The sequence below is a fragment of the Phalacrocorax aristotelis genome, chromosome 2 (assembly GCF_949628215.1).
Source record: "Phalacrocorax aristotelis chromosome 2, bGulAri2.1, whole genome shotgun sequence".
Classification (NCBI taxonomy): domain Eukaryota; kingdom Metazoa; phylum Chordata; class Aves; order Suliformes; family Phalacrocoracidae; genus Phalacrocorax; species Phalacrocorax aristotelis.
This window is the reverse complement of record NC_134277.1, coordinates 19,849,423-19,861,594: the sequence shown is the minus strand read 5'-3', so window position 1 is coordinate 19,861,594 and position 12,172 is coordinate 19,849,423. Positions and strand designations below refer to the sequence as shown.

At 39.6% G+C, this 12,172-nt stretch overlaps 1 protein-coding gene across 14 annotated transcripts in view; it reads left to right on the top strand.

The window, feature by feature from the left end:
- Positions 1-12,172, top strand: part of KIAA1217 (KIAA1217 ortholog) — a 371,380-nt gene that overhangs the window by 200,603 nt on the left and 158,605 nt on the right. The window contains exon 1 of one of the 14 annotated variants that reach the window (XM_075082650.1): positions 10,178-10,545. The exons of the other annotated variants lie outside the window; for them this stretch is intronic. The gene's annotated coding sequence lies outside the window, so the exon portion shown is untranslated. Of the gene's footprint in view, positions 1-10,177; positions 10,546-12,172 lie in introns of those variants that run through there. 14 annotated transcript variants of the gene reach the window in all.

The window sequence follows — 12,172 nt, the reverse complement described above, 5'->3', positions numbered from 1 at the left end:
GCAGAATATGGTAAGCACATTATCTAATTGCAGGTGAAAAAACAGGATATAAAGGATTTCTGACATTCTGCATTGCTTGATCGGGCAAGGTTAAATAAACTTTTTTTTTTTTTAAACATGTAGTGATTATTAAAGTGAATGGATTTGAAAGGAGTAAAAAGTGAAAAAATCACTAATTTTTTTGTCACAGCTCTTTTGCTTTTACACCCTAGTTATATCTTGAAACTAAACCAGTTATGGGAATATTACAGAATTAATTTCAATTTAACCTTTCTCCCAAAGTCTGAGTATTAATTATTTGGTACTAGAATATGTACAAATGACAATGTGTCAAATGAACTAGCATATTTTGCTTTCATTACACTGTTGCTGGTTGATACCATGGAATTGGGTAGGGAGAAATTGATTTAGTGTTAATATTGTGTGAATACATGTCTAGTCTGTAGCAGTTTAAAACCAGTGTTAAAAAATTAGATTTTATTTTAAAAATACACAGTGTCTGTGAAGAATGCGATTTTAATCTGGATATACGTTGCTGCAGATTTTTCTAGTTGAGGAAATCCATTTTCTTGAATTACTGCTTGGTATGTATACTGCTGTATATAATGTGTCATCCAAAAAATGCCTGTTTTTATCCGAGAGGTCAGTGTCATACAGCTAGAACTTGCTGTTGTGTCAGCATAGGCTGTAGGCGTTTGTTCAGGAGAAAAAAAAGTTTCAGAAGTTGTTTCAGGAGATTTCTGTGAGTGCCTGCCCCCTCTCCGCTGATGGGTACTACCGCCCTGCCCAAATGAGACGGCAATTCCCCCTCCTCCCTGTGTAGTCTTTGTAAGCCCAATAGAGCCCATTGCACACTGGAGAAGGGGGACCCTCCGCAGCATCCACACGTGTCCCCTGTCTCATGTACCATCTGGTACAACAATTTATTGCTTTCCAGTGCTGCTGTATGTTAAGGGCAACTGCTCTTATTTTGCATTGTTAAAAGCACCTAAGTATGGAACTGAACATATGAAACATGATTACCAGCTTAAATCTCTGCTGGAATGCGAGCCCTTAACTTTTGTTTATGGAAGGACATGGGATGACTTGTCCATTTGTTTTAAGTTGAAACATGCTCTTTAGCCCCAGATAATGCTGTGATTGTGATATTTATAAATAGCTTGGTAGATAAATGAACAAAGAGCTAGTTCATTAGCAAAGTAAAGTGGATTTGCTTTGTATCGACTGTAAGTGAAAATGTTGAGGAAGAAGAATATTCCTAGTAGAATATCTCAGTGGAAAGACTTTCAATTCTACTCTTTACTTTAAAAGAATAAGGCAACATATTAAGGTACATATTAAACTCCTAGCCCTAAGGTATCTCTGGAATTAAGTGGAGTTTAACTAGAGTGATAATACTCGCTTTGATAAATATAAGTTTCTTCATTTATATCTGTCAGTTAAAAGTAACAAAAAAAAAAAAAAGGTGTTCTTTTGACAAAGCAAACAAAACAAAGCTGCAAAAAGGCTAATAAAGCAATTTCTTTTCTTTTTCCTTCCCTCCCCCCATGCAAACCACACAACAGTGCAGTTACTTTGCCCCAACAGGATTAGTAACTTTTCTTCTGTGGCAACGCCTCTGCATTTTAAATTGTATGTATTGTTTGTAACTCAGAAGTCCCAGGTAGTTGTTATATCCTTACCTTTGTTCATATGAGTTTTGTACATGTATTTTTAAATGTAATTTTATTACAAAGAAAAGTATTTTTAGAATACTTTGTATTTAGCTGACTGAATAAATGCCTGCAGTAATCTTGTTTCAGTACTTACGGTTAGATCCAATAAAGAATCTAGGACTTTGGTATCCCTTAAATCAGAGTTCAGGCAGCTGCACTGAAGAGAGTTGCCCATGGAAACCTCTCCCAGTTACTGTAGACACCTGAGATTCCTTGGGTTTCAGAAACTTAAGCTGTTCTGGACAAAAATATCCTGAGGCACTTATAGATGTTTTTTTGCACATATTCAGTTTAGTCCTGGTGCTTTTTGGGTTGCTTCTGTAGATGACTACCAAAAACTGCACAGAAGCAGTCAGTAGGGCCTTGTTTGGTGGATGGCTTCAGTGCAGAACTAACCCCTTCAGCAGTGGTAGAGGGGGGAGCCCGTCTCCTGTTCCGTAGCCTGTCAGTGACCAGCCTTGTGGCAGAGGCACATCCTGCCTTCTCTGAACCTGTTTCTGATGCTCTCCTTCCTCTGGGAGTGCTTGGAGGCGTTTGGGATAGGCAAAGCCTACATTTTCCCTTCTGAAGTCAAGCCACTGGGCAGTGACGTGTTAGAGGGTTCAGCCTCCATAGCATTGTGGTTAGCCCCTCAGGCCAGCTGCTGAATGAACCTCATCACAGGACTGCAGAATTGAGCTCCCCTCTTCATGCTGTCCTTGGCCATGAGGACCTTGTGCTCCTTTCTTCTCTGCAGCCAAGTTTCAGGAGTCAGTGACGGAAAGCCCCGGCCCCATGTTACTGTAGCCTGGTTATGAAAGTCCTCTGCCCAGAGATGGAGACGTGACTGTTGAATATCCTTCAGGCTTAGGCAATCAGAAAACCACATCTTCCCCTCCTTTACACATACTGCAGAAGCAGATTGGTGTATGAAGGGTACTTTGCCACTGCTTCCTCTTCCAACTCTACTTTTAAACCGAAGCGCTTCAGGTTGCTGTGCTTCATGCCTGGCTCAGGGGTGAAGAGCATGGGAGATGTCCTTCGAGCACCATTCCATATGGGCCTTGTCAATGACCCCAAAGTTCATTTCAAGCCCCTTATTTGCTTATGAGAGCACAAAAAGTTTGTGACAAGAGAAAATGAAGCCCTGGTCTACAGACAACATTGGCCATGCTGTTCTCAGGCAGGCATTCTCTCTCATCCATAGAGCTGGATCACTTGTGTGTGGATGAGGAGAATCACAGATGGGCAAAGGTGATGGATAAGGGCAACAGACCATGTTGGTGGCAGAGCTGAGGTTACAGCATAGCTTCACTGGTCATTGATCAGGGGTTACTTCTGTGGCCCGTGATTAGTCACAATATTTATGAATACTTGCTGTGTCAAGATCATTTCTCTGCAAATGGCTGTGATTGTGCTTTGGTTGTTCTCTTTTCATCTGAATAGCCCTGTTAGCTTCCTACTGGGCATATTTTTTGTGCTCTTTGCATATTGTCACTTGGGAGAGGGGCACATATTTATGTCAGTCATTAGCAAAGTAAATGCACCTCTGGACCATTGCTGCTGCATTACAGCATTTTTTCAGTGATTTTCTAACAAAGGCAGACTATGCTGAAATCACCTGATTAACTGGCTTGGTTTAACCATAATCCCTGGGATTTAAATCTCCTTTCTCGGCTCAAATAAGAGAACAAGAGTAAATAAGACAAGCAGATCTCTTATGAAGGTATATTCCAATCTCCTTTCTCTTCAAATGAGTTGAGTACACCAGGCGAAACAGTGCTATTGTTAAAATTGCAGCCAACATCTGTGACTGACAGCAGCCGCTGAGATGTGTGTTTTTAATGTTCACCCAATCATGATAATTGTGCAATTCAGTAAATTCAGAATCTGACGGCATTAAGTTTTCCATCTTGACACATTGAGCCAATGCAGGGACTTGTGGTTGGATGAGATTATGTTTTGAAGGGTCCTTTTTTGTTTTTGTGGGTTTTTTTGGTCATTAATTAGTACCTTTTGTACCGCTGCGTTTTGTGTGGTCTCTTCTGTTGTGGATTCTAGTGATTCCATTCATTCAGTAGGAGATTGCTGCCTTAGAAAACACTGAGCATTGACATTTGACTAAGTTTAGGAAAGACTTTCACTGGCTGATTTAATATACTGCCATAGGTGCACTTCACTTAAAAAAATTAACCTAAAAGTCAAAATTAGTTGTTAAAGAAAGGAATAGAGAAGCTGTTCTCTTAGGTTATGTCTGAAATCCAGAAAGACCAATAATACATTTTTCACCATGGTTTCTGCCATGGGTTCTTAAGGAGGGTCTCACAACCTCTCAGGAGGGGGTTCTTGGAAAATCAGCCATGCATGTCATACATGTTCTGAACTTTAGTAGTTACAGATTATTTTGCACCACATCCTGAGATTTATTTTATCTTCCAAAATTATGTTTGTTAGTTGTAAGACGGGATCTTCTTGATGCCTGCATGAATGTCCAGTTCTGTTTTGGATTGCTAAATTCTTGGCTATGTTAATGTCTCATGACTATAAATTCCAGAGCTCAACTAAGTTTTAAGAGTATTTCAGCCTTTAAAGTGTTTACAATTCTTAGGTATACATTTAATAGACTGTCTCAATGCTCTTATGTTGATTTAATTCAAAATAGAAAACCTAACTGTAATTAAATTTCAATCAAAGTTAAGTATTTTTTCAGTCTGGAGGGAGTTGTCTGTCTTCCAAGGAAGGAGGGAGGCAGCAAGAGGAAGAAGTAAACAGTGAGAAGCCAAAAATTTAAAACATTTTTTGTGTTTGAAGAAGTTGAGTCTGATTTTAAATTTTACATGATATATTCATTTCCAGATACACTTACTGCCAGATGAATAAGCAGAGGCTTTTCAAATTTGCACCTATTTTGTGGGTATGTGGGTGTCTAAAGTCTGGAAACAGACCTGCTGTCAATGTCTATGTATGAGCTTTGGGCTTTCTTCCACTGTGCTTTGAAAGCATAATTTTAGCTGCATTTATTAATTTGTAGCGCTATTTTTAGTAACACAAAATACTATACATCAGATTGTGGTAATTAGTAATAAATTACTCACAGAAGGAACAAATATTTGACTTTGATTCGAATAAGTAAGAAGAAATGTAACTTATTTCCCATTGGCTGAATAAAGAAATAATTGAATGATATTGGTTAGTTGATTTAAATAACAGTAAATATAGTTCGGAAGAAAGAAGAATTGTTTAGCATAATGTAAAAAAAATGTTTTAAAATATACATGTAATATAAACACTTCCATTAAAAATACGTACCTGGAAAGCTAGGAGTTTATAAAATTTCCTATAGATCTTAAAAAACCTGTTTTATTTCCTTTTTTTTTTTTTTTTAACAGAGAAATGATCATTTCAGTAACAACTTGATCTAGGTTATATTTTTCCCTAAAAGTCTTTTAAAAAAACCCACTCCCAAACCTCACAGGTGTTGTGTGCTAATTTCACTCTTTTATTATGCATATCATGCATTCTTTATTTTTAAAAATGCTATTTCGTATTAAAATTGCTTAATAGCTTTGCATTTAAAAGACAACATTATGTCAACATCTGCTATGCAGGAATAGGGCAGAACCTCGGTATTCCTCTGTTCTTAGGCTGGAATCACCCTGGTATCCCAGGTACCATCATTTGGCAGTAACTGCTTTCAGTATTTGGGGTTTTTCTACTGAGGATCACTATTGTTTCCATTAGTTTTCAGCTGCTAATCCAAGCTGCCATCTTTTTGGCTAATGCTACATGCAGCGCTTGGAGTACAGGCAGGATGGTGCCTTCTGCCAGCCCCTGGCATGCTCCTGAGTGGGCGAGCAGGGCCGAGAAGGGTTTCTGCACTACGTAGCCTGGGGACTCTCTCTGTTTTACCACAGGCAATTAGTATGGTGTCTGTTGCTGGAGAACTTAAATGAGAACACATGACAGAAACAGCATCAAAAGCTTTCTGGAAATCAGTGGAGAACTTCTCTCTTCTGAACATCGCAAAAGGGTGGGGTGGGGTGGAGCGGAGCAAGGAAGCACAAATCACAAAATGTTTTTCTTGGCCCTCATGGTGCTGGTGTTGATGTCAATAAAAATGTTCCTGCTGACCGGAGTACAGTTGGCTCGAACCCTTAGCAGGCTGTCTGACCGAAGTGCTCTTCCTCTGATATCAGATGCAAGCATTTAATTTCTTTCTGTCTCATATGTACTTCCCTTTTATTTTATTTTTACCAAGTGCTTTCCACACCGGACACTGTGGCAGGCGCCTTCCTGTGCAGGCAGGTCCTGCAGGCACCTGCTGCTGCTGCTGCTCCCCGGCATGCCGGGCTCTCACAGCTCCCTCGCACCCGGCAGCTGATGGGCACTGCTGCGAAGGCAGGGCTCCCAGCCACAGCTTTCTAATCCGGTCCTGAACAGCTGGGTTAATCCCATATCGAGCCTGGGACCCCACTGCAAGTAGGAGTCAGATTTCTTCCCAAGGCCAATGAATAGTTTTCAGTAGTACAGGACCATTGGGGAGGTCACATATGACACTTGGTTATTGCTGTAGCTCAGTTCCACAAAAGATTTCACCATAGCAATAAGCATTTGTATTATTTGTATTACTTTGGTCACAATTTATGCCTGTGTCTTTTTACTCTGCATGTTTTATGTCCTTTTTTCATTGCTAAATCATGACCTCCTGGTCTCAGGTATTAATCCTGTCACAAAAGGGTAGTTCTACCCCATGTGCAAATGTGTATTTGTTCAATCCCCACCCGTATGCAAGCATGCAACCATGAGAAACCAGTATTTTTTATATATGAGTCATTCATACACCCGGATGTCTAACGAAATTTCACATCAGATGGGACTCTGCTGCATATGCACACCTATAGAAAACCTGCACCAGCAGGAAGAGGGACTCCTGCTGCTCCTGGTTCTGTTGATCCATGCAGGAGGCAGTCTGCTACTGAGGGGATGGATTTTGAGGAGGAGGTAACCACTCATGCTCCTGTGGCACAACCAAGAAGAAAAAGGAGCCTCTCAGCTCTTTGCTGCTCCTCTGGTGCCTCTCCTGTCAGCCAGGTACAGCTCTGATGAAGAGCTCAGGGCTTTCCTCCGTGGGGCTTGTAGAAGAGTTAATGGAAGCTTTTGGATAGATAGTTTTTTTCAGAAGATGGTTCCCTGTAAGAAGGAATGTTCTCGAGTGTTCATTATTATTATACTATTGTCTATATGTGTTTCTAGGTTGCTTTTGAAAGGCACAAAAAACTTCAGGTTACTACAGTAGTTATCAGATGTTTTTGAGAGGGAGACTGACAGTCTTCAGAAGAAAGACTTTCCTTGAACCATGTTGAAGTACGATTTTATTTCATCTCATGGTTTCAAAATTTGTCATATGCTGTCCAAAAACCAAGGTGCTGTCTTCTGTAATTATAAGGAGTGTTTATATGTAGGGTTTAATCTATTTATTGGAAGTCTTCCAGCACTCTGCAGTAAATTCTACTTTGTGGGCCTCTTCTGAATTGAAAGGGTTAGAAAACAGTAGACTTCTACTCCAAAGATACTTGGACAGTGAAGATGAGTGAGCTACTTGGTTTTTTTCCCCGTGTCTTCCTTGCTTCTGCTGTAATATTTTGGGTTGGAGATATCTTTTTTCCTCATGCTGTGACAGCAGGTATTGCTTTGTTCTAAAGAAACTGTGAACTCACAAGTTCAGTCTTGTTTCTGCATTACTTAAACCTGTCTCAGAGATGTTATTTTGCCAAGATTAGTTCCACTTATAATATTTTAGACAGATTTCTTTGTGACTGTGTTACATAGGCAAAACCAGCTTGGAATTTAGGGAAACTTTTAAAAGTTTATAAAAGGAAAACTGGGAAATAAAAGAATGGTTCATAAGCACTCAAGTACTTGTGAGTTGCTTCTCAGGTTGGGTTGGGGTATTTTAAATGTACTTTTGTGGATTTCTCACAATACCTATTAGCAGTGTATTACTAGAGAGAGAAGGGGTTGGGCTTTTTGTGATATATCACAGCTATGTGATTTTAGTTGTAGAGACTGGGGCAGATAATTCTGAACTGATACCAAAAAGATTTTCTGTTTAAGGTGATCACTCCCTGTGAAGACTGTTTTTCCTAAGGAGACGTATAACCTTTTAGGTAAAGTTTACTTGCTATGTAGCATTTTAACCACTCCAGACTAAAACTAATGCTGGGTAAAATCTACAGATGTATTGAGTTGCCTGGCAAAACAAGGGCAGCTTAGATAACCATTCAGTAGCTTATTGTGGTAAGATAAACATGGAATTCTAGGTATTTTCTACAATAAAAGAACTTATGTGTTCTTTTGATCTGTGCTTTCTGCTGCCGCTTGTCAGTCGTCCCTGGATACTGCCAAAATGTCTATGCTTTTATCATTTTCTTTCTCCTTTTTTTAATTTTAGGATTGCACTATTAGGTTTTGAGAGCAGAATAGCTTTTTTAACTTCTGACTTTGTCTGAAAAAAGCAGTCAGACAAAAGTTATCAAGCCTTTTAATTGAGGTTTGTCTAGCCACTGCCGCTTATGTTTTTGGCTTATCTTCTCTGTGGTTTGAAAACTTTCTTGAATGTCTGGGTTCTGTAATGTTTCAGAGGTCTTTTAAAATGCAGTCATCATTTCAAAATGTTCACTCTGCCTTCAGATAGTTTCAGTGGAGATGAGGGTGATGAGCTAGTTTTACTTACCTCACTATGTGGCAAGTACTTATGTTTGGAAACATAAGCTTACATATCATTTTCCTGCTCATTTAACTGAAACAGCCAGCCTGATTTCATACAGGTATCTCTGCCAACCCACAAAATCACCTGCGTTTATTCACCCAAATTCAGCAAAGTAGCTGAGTCTGGCGGCGCCCTGTTGCAATAGGCAGATTTAAATTATTTTATCTGAAATGTAAGAGAGAGGGAAAGTTGAATGAGAGTTATGTGGGGAAGAAAAGCCTTGATTAGCCATGGCAAATGTTTTGCCTTTTAAATCAGAGGCTGATAGTTTAGGACCCTTTTCTGATTGCATGTATGGTAGCAGCACACCTTGAGTCATTTCTAGGTGTTTTGGGCGGTTGCGCTAAAGAGCAGAACCATTAAAATCCTTTTGAAAACTAATGACTGGCACAGGCTGCTGGGTATTGTGATATCGTGCTCAACAAAAACACGTCATTTGTCTTTTACATGGCTAGACTGCCTTGGTTCGCAAATAAAGGGGGAATTTCTAATTTTCTTGTTAATAACTGAGACAGGTAAGCAGTCATAACTATAGCTCTGCTATTTGATCATTTGAAATTTCAGGCACCAAGAAGCAGTGTAAAGAACAAATCTGCCCAGCCCCACAACCCATGCGATATCTTTTATCACTTTGTTCTCACCTAAGAGGAGGATCGGCCAGTTGTTTCTTACCTAAGCCCTGGCTTCAGGCACACATTAGGCACGATGCTCAAATATCGCCCATGGAAGTGAAGGTGGTTGTCAGCATGCCTTTCATAAAAGCTCCATATAAATATGTGACAAGGCGGATCGTGTGTAATAACCAACCTCTTCCTATTGGAAGGTCTCAGTAAGTAGGAATATACAAACATCAAACTGACTTCACCATCCCAGGTAGATGTTTGAGTTAACTGTTGTTCATTGTAGATTATTTCAGAAGCATCTAATTAAATTGTTAATACAAGTGCTGTTTTTCAGCAGGATTTTTTGACTGATAATGTGATTTGCTTCTGTGAGTCCAAAGTGCACTGATCAAAAGAAAAGTGATGCTGACATCTGGAGACATTGTGGAATTTGTACTTCTTTTCCTCAGTCTGAGCCAAAAAAGCGCAATCGAAACAAGTTAATAATTCATCATATTGGAAAATTTCTTAAATAAATACTGTACTACGAGCTCTGTTTGACTTGAAGGGGAGCAGCTACTATACCTTCACTTAAAAGAGAGAGATTCCTTCTTATCAGTAGAGCTATTTCTTTCCTGCCAGATTGTACTGGTCAGAAAGGATAAGGGATAAGATCACAGGCTATGTAACAGGGCCTTTCCCCCCTTTTCATAATTAGCAGTCCGAGAGTCAAGAGGACAGAACCTGTATTTGTTTCTCTGCCACATTGCTGTGCAGTGCTTCACATGAAAGCAGTGCAGTCTTAACCTAAGCAGTTTTGTACAATTAGAATGAATCCAACCGTTGAGAGCAAGCTCATTGTTTAAAGGTTTGCAGATAAAGGTTCACAGGCCAAGAAACTTCTAAGAGTTTTGTTCAGCCACAGTATTAGATAAACAAAATGAAAGTGAACTATGATGCAGTTGTTTTGCTTTTTCTGTCTTTTGCAAGGTATTTATTTGTCTTCCCTCCTGTATTACAGGCTGCCACAAATCATTGTAGAGTGCAGTGACCTTTACAGAAAGACTAGTAGCAGCTAGCGCTTAGGGATCACTGTCTTGATAGCTGGAGAGAGATTATTGTAGCATCCAGGAAATGATCTAAAGGATGAAATATCGGAAAGATACAGATTCCTCACAACCTCAACACCTTGTAGAGGAGCCAGAGGTGTATTAGCCTCCAGCGTGGCTGGACCATTGGAACAGGTCATCTGGCATGGTTTTAGTCCTGGGAAATAGCTGTTCAGTGATACTAGCATAGTTTCTACTCCTCCTTCTGGAAAACTGAAAAGAAGAATGCAGACACAGGCAGGGGAAGGCCATCATCTGGATGTTTTTAGGAGAATGATAAGGGTGCCTCAAGACCTGCTGCCCCTTGGGACCAGCAGAGGGGAAAGTAGGTGACATTTAACATTTTAAGAAATCCATGGATTGCTCCAAAGGTCAGTAATAAAGTGCTTTCATCCTGGTTTGCCAGCTTGAGTTTAACAAAACTTTGAGTTTGGTTGCTCAAACTTATTTTCTATTTTTTGTAAATTTGTGGTGAAATGAGTTCATTTGGGAGGAGGTAATTATAGCTAGAAGTTAAAATTTTCCATATAGAAGAATGTTAAACGTGGTCACCTCTTGAAACAGTTGTTGGGAATATATTAAAAGACAGCTTTTATAGAAATGTAGTTTTTTACTGGAATCTGGACTTTGATGAAGAAATTCACTCTGCTTAGGCTGCCAAACAATTGCATTGCAATCTTTTGCCATAGGAGTTTGACATATTGTCCTGTCGGGTACACAGTATCTTGTTACAAAATCAGAGTATCTCCTAACCTCAGAGAGCATATTATACTGTGAGATTATCTTTCGTTTCCAGAATACTTCATCATTAAAATACACAAAAAAGGTCGGCAAGCAGTTCTTCAACGATGTGAAGAGACACCAGTGTTAGAATGGTAATTTTACAAAGAAAGTTACAAATAAAGCAGGCAATGAATATTTTAGTCAGATGTGTAGACATATCCTTTGGGCTGAAAGATAAAGACAGAGGTAATGAACTGTCAGACCCAAGTAGCCATCTTAGGAAATGTGTGTGTGTGTGTTTGCGTGCAGGTAAGCGTATGCCCCACACACAGTTTCTGTGCAGCAGAATCTGCTGCTGGTGGTGTAGAAGCATGCAGCTGCCTGCAGAGTCAGTTTTCGGATTTAAAGAGTAGAGCCAATTAATGATTATGAGCATGGAGTAAATACATGATGTATCTCAGATAAGTGTGCAATATACTGTAATACTCCATGCATCAAACTTTTCACACATGAGAGCTTAAAAGAAGATATCGAGTTGGTATTGAGAGAAATAGCAGTGGCATTACAACCTACAAGACCAAATGATTTTGTAAACGTTTGCCTTAGCTTGTGTAAACTTTAATGGAGAATGAATTAACTGCATTTAAGCAAGCATGTGATCATGTGTCATAGCCTAAGTTGGAAAGGACCTCTGGACACCCCCTGAACTGCTGTAGAAAGCAAAGATTTAGATTAGGTTTTCCATGCCCCGTTACTCTGTCTTGAATATTGCTGGTGAAGGAGATTCTACCACTTCTCTGTGCAATGTATTGCAGTTTTTTATCATTGTCATGGTGAAGTTTGTCTTTTTCTTATAGCCAGGTGGAATTTCCAGGAGTGGGGTAAGCCATAGCCTGGAAAATGTTAAGTCTGGAGGGGATGTAAGGGTCTTTTGAACTGCAAGTTCACAAGAGTTCCTAGTGTGATGCTATTGTAAAAGGAGGAGGAGTTATTTTCCAGGAAGACAGTGATTAGGACTCAAGAATAGCCTTACCTCTCGATGCACACTGTGACAAGAATGTGTACTGTAGTTTCAGACTTAGTATTATTGAAGGGATGTTGAACCATGGGAGCGTTGCAGAAGAAAGTCACCCAAATGGTTTGAAATCTGATGAAACTCTTTCTCTCTGAGAACCATGATTTTTTTATCCATTGACCCTATCAAAATAGGGAGCTTCCTTGATTAAGCAATGTAAGTCTCTTGAAGCAAAAGAAAATACACTGGTTTTATATAGA